Source organism: Hyla sarda, chromosome 9 (assembly GCF_029499605.1).
Source record: "Hyla sarda isolate aHylSar1 chromosome 9, aHylSar1.hap1, whole genome shotgun sequence".
Classification (NCBI taxonomy): Eukaryota; Metazoa; Chordata; class Amphibia; order Anura; family Hylidae; genus Hyla; species Hyla sarda.
In genome coordinates, this window is record NC_079197.1 from 174,853,367 (window position 1) to 174,858,432 (window position 5,066).

Below are 5,066 nucleotides of genomic sequence, written 5' to 3' on the forward strand. Positions count from 1 at the left end.
CTCTAGTCTTCATTTTCTAGAAACAAACCCTCAGCTGTGCTGCAGTCACTGACCATTCTCTTTGGTTTCTATCTAAAATGTAACTTTCCAAAGCTGCTCAGCTGTGTGTAAAGATTGGTTTCCATTCACTGACAGCAAGCAGAGATCTCGAAACCAGGGTACCTCCAGCTGTGGCAAATCCTACAAATCCCAGCAGTTGTGGTTTCGGTATGGGAAACTGATCTAGATGTTCCTTACTGTCCCCAAAAGGTTAATCATGGCTTCCCTCTTATTTCAGCAACAGCAGATCAGTGCTTAGTGCAGGGTTTCCCAACCAGGGTGCCTCCAGCTGTGGCAAAACTACAACTCCCAGCATGCCCGGACAGCCGTTGGCTGTCCGGGCATGCTGGGAGCTGTAGTTTTGCCACAGCTGGAGGCACCCTGGTTGGGAAACACTGGATTAGAGACCTTCCTGCTGTTCATATTAACCATGTGTAAGGAAGGGACATGGGGCTGGGATATAGACATGGCGTCTCCTCCACAGAGCGCAGAAGTCACGCTGTGGCGAGCGCAGGTACCACGTGCAGCCATGACTCTGCCTGTAATAAGCCACAGTCCCAGCCTGACTGCGTTTATTAATGGCAAATATTCTCACGTAAAACGGGCCACAGCGGCGCATCGCACAGGCCTCCGATGTGAGTGCCACTTGTTTAAAGGGGTACAACTTAGTTTAAATCAACTGGTGCCAGAAAGTTATAGAGATTTGTAAATGACTTCTATTAAAAAATCTGAACCCTTTCAGTACTTCTTAGCTGCTGTATGCTGCAGAGGAAGTTGTGTAGTTCTTTCCAGTCTGACCACAGTGCTCTCTGCTGACACCTCTGTCCATGTCGGGAACTGTCCGGAGCAGGAGAGGTTTGCTATGGGGATTTGCTTGTACTCTGGACAGTTCCTGACATGGACAGAGGTGTCAGCAGAGAGCACTGTGGTCAGACAGAAAACTACACAACTTCCTGTGGAGCATACAGCAGCTGATAAGTACTGGAAGGGTTCAAATCTATTTTTTTTTTTTTTTTTAATAGAAGTAATCTACAAATCTGTTTAACTTTCTGGTGCCAGTTGATTTAAACTAGAGTACCCCTTTAAGCTGTGTTAGAGGCGCCGCAGCAATTTTACCGCTTTAAAAATGGCACAATGGTGACACAGATTACTTTACAGCGATTTCAGAAAGTAGCGGTTTTAGGCATTGTTACACGACCGGTAAAATTGCGGTAAAATTGCACTATATTTTTACCGCAGCTTCTGAAAATCAGCGGCAATTGCAGCAATACTGCTACTTTAACCCCACGGGGACATTTATCAATGCATCTACGCTGTCTTTCAGTTGTTTGTTTGGCGCCAAATTTTGCGCAGTCTTTTTGTAGAGGACTTTTCTAACCAGTGTAAGATTTGGGACAGCGTGGAGCACTTTGTGCAAGGGACATGAAGTTATGTGCCGCAAAGAGGTTTTTCTGCGCACAACTACACCGCCTGATAGGACACGTACAAATGGGTCACAACCCAGAGCAAAAAGCTTAAAGGGGTACTCCGGTGGAAAACTTTTTTTTTTTTATTAACTGGTGACAAAGTTAAACAGATTTGTATATTACTTCTATTTTAAAAAATCTTAATCATTCCAGTACTTATTAGCTGCTGAATACTACAGAGGAACTTTTTTTCTTTTTTGGAACACAGAGCTCTCTGCTGACATCTCTGTCCATATTAGGAACTGTCCAGAGCAGCATATGTTTTCTATGGGGACTTTTTTCCTATTCTGTACAGTTCTTAAAATGGACAGAGATGTCAGCAGAGAGCACTGTGCTCGTGATTTAGCAGAGAGCTCTGTGTTCCAAAAAGAATTTCCTATGTAGTATGAGGCAGCTAATAAGTACCGGAAGGATTAAGATTTTTTAATAGAAGTAATTTTACAAATCTGTTTTTAACTTTCTGGCACCAGTTGATTTAAAGTGGAGTACCGCTTTAAAGGGTTACTCCGTTGCTCCAGCGTTCTGTACATTCTGTTCAGAATGCTCTGAGCCGTAGGCAGTGATTGTGATGTCACAACCCGCCACCTCTATTAAAGTGTATGGGAGGGGGCGTGGCAGCAGTCAGGCCCCATGTGATCAGACACTATCCTTTGGCCAGCCCAGTGTTTCCCAACCAGGGTGCCTCCAGCTGTTGCAAAACTACAACTCCCAGCATGCCTGGACAGCCTTTGGCTGTCCAGGCATGCTGGGAGTTGTAGTTTTGCAACATTCGGAGGCACCCAGGTTGGGAAACACTGGGCTGGCGGATAAATTGTCTTAAGCTGCATTATCCCTTTAAACACATCTGGAGTCCTGCTATAATCCATAGGACAAAACAATGGCTGCCCTGAGCCTAAGGGTAATAGTGAGGACAGGACTATTCCCCATTCAGTAGGTGGGCACTGTATCGGGGGAGGTCTCGGTGTTCAGGCCCCACCATTAGACAGCAAAGCCAGAAGTCCACACTTAGTGAATTCCCTCCATGTCACATGATCAAGACGGTCTCATTTAATGTGAATAAGTGCAGGATAATGCACCTGGGGAGTAAAAACCCCTCGGGCAGAATATTTAACCCTGTCCTGACCTCAGTATCTGGGGAAAGGGATTTAGGAGAAATTATTTCAGAAGATTTAAAGGTAGGAAGACAATGTAATAGAGCAGCAGGAAGCGCTAGCAGAATGCTTGGATGTATAGGGAGAGGTATAAGCAGTAGAAAGAGAGAAGTGCTTATGGATGCATAGGGAGAGGTATAAGCAATAGAAAGAGAGAAGTGCTCATGGAGGTATAAGCAGTAGAAAGAGAGGAGTGCTCATGGAGGTATAAGCAGTAGAAAGAGAGGAGTGCTCATGGAGGTATAAGCAGTAGAAAGAGAGGAGTGCTCATGGAGGTATAAGCAGTAGAAAGAGAGAAGTGATCATGGATGTATAGGGAGAGGAATAATCAGTAGAAAGAGAGGAGTGCTCATGGAGGTATAAGCAGTAGAAAGAGAGAAGTGCTAATGGATGTATAGGGAGAGGTATAAGCAGTAGAAAGAGTGCTCATGGAGGTATAGAGAGAGGTATAAGCAGTAGAAAGAGAGGAGTGCTCATGGAGGTATAAGCAGTAGAAAGAGAGAAGTGATCATGGATGTATAGGGAGAGGAATAATCAGTAGAAAGAGAGGAGTGCTCATGGAGGTATAAGCAGTAGAAAGAGAGAAGTGCTCATGGATGTATAGGGAGAGGTATAAGCCGTAGAAAGAGAGAAGTGCTCATGAATGTATAGGGAGAGGTATAAGCAGTAGAAAGAGAGAAGTGCTCATGCCACTGTACAGAACACTGGTGAGACCTCACTTGGAGTATTGTTCGCAGTACTGGAGGCCGTATCTCCACAAGTATATAGATACTCTAGAGAGAGTTCAGAGAAGATACTAAAACTAAAAACATGGATTGCAGGATAAAACTTACCAGGAAAGGTTAAAGGACCTTTTAAAGGGGTTATCCAGAATTTTTATTTTTTTTTTAATATATATATCAACTGGCTCCAGAAATTAAACAGATCTTAATCCTTTCAGTACTTATGAGCTGCTGAAGTTGAGTTGTTCTTTTCTGTCTTAGTGCTCTTCTGATGACACGTGTCTCAGGAGCTGTCCAGAGTAGAAGCAAATCCCCATAGCAAAACTCTTCTACTCTGTGCAGTTCCGAGACAAGCAGAGATGTCAGCAGAGAGCAGTGTTACCAGACAGAAAACAACTCAACTTCAGCAGCTGATAATTATTGGAAGGATTAAGATTTTTTTTTTTTTAATAGAAGTAATTTACAAATCTGTTTAACTTTCTGGAGCCAGTTGATATAAAAGAAAAAAAAATTTTTTTTCTCCCTGGAATACCCCTTTAACATGTATAGAAGAGAGAGGGGATATGATAGACTTTATATACATAAAGGGAATCAACACGGTAAAGGAGGTGAAGATATATAAAAGAAACTACCACAAGAGGATATAGTTATAAATAAGAAGGGAAAGGTTTCTGCAGTAATATCGGGAAGTATTACTTTACTGAGAGAGTAGTGGATGCATGGAATAGCCTTCCTGCAGAAGTGGTTGCTGCAAATACAGTGGAGTTTAAACATGCATGGGGTAGGTATAAGGCTATCCTTCATATAAGATAGGGATAAGTATAAGGCTATTCTTCATATAAGATAGGGATAGGTATAAGGCTAACCTTCATATAAGATAGGTATAAGGCTATATCCGTCATATAAGATAGGTATAAGGCTATCCTTCATATAAGATAGGTATAAGGCTATCCTTCATATAAGACAGGTATAAGGCTATCCTTCATATAAGACAGGTATAAGGCTATCCTTCATATAAGATAGGTATAAGGCTATCCGTCATAAGATAGGTATAAAGTTATCCTTCATATAAGATAGGGATAGGTATAAGGCTATCCTTTATATAAGAGAGCCAGGGACTATTCACAGGATTCAGATTATTGGGGAGTAGATGGGCCAAATGGTTCTTATCTGCCGACACATTCTATGTAAGTCTATAGTCTCTTGATCATGTGACGCAGAGCAGGGAGAGGAGTACGTGGACTTCTCGGGGTTTGTTCTTCTGAACACTCAGACCCCCCCCCCCCCCCCACCCACCACCAATAAAAACTTTTCACATGACCCTAGGGCAGTGGTGTCCAAACTGCTGCCCTCTAGCTGTTGCAAAACTACAACTTCCAGCATGCCCGGACAGCCAACGGCTGTCCGGGCATGCTGGAAGTTGTAGTTTTGCAACAGCTGGAGTGCCACAGTTTGGACACCACTGCCCTAGTACATATCGGTAGTGAAATAGTTGTAAACAGTTTTTTTTATGTGACATGAGAAGGGGGGGGGGGGGGGGGGGGGGGGGGGGGCATGCCTTGTGTTCCAGTAGTAGGTGCTGAAATTCTGCTGGAAATTCCGCAGCACCTCAGGTCCGTCCTCTGCCGATTCACCTGACACATCAGGATCCGTCTCTTCTGTATAAATCCTCAGTGATTGTTATAATG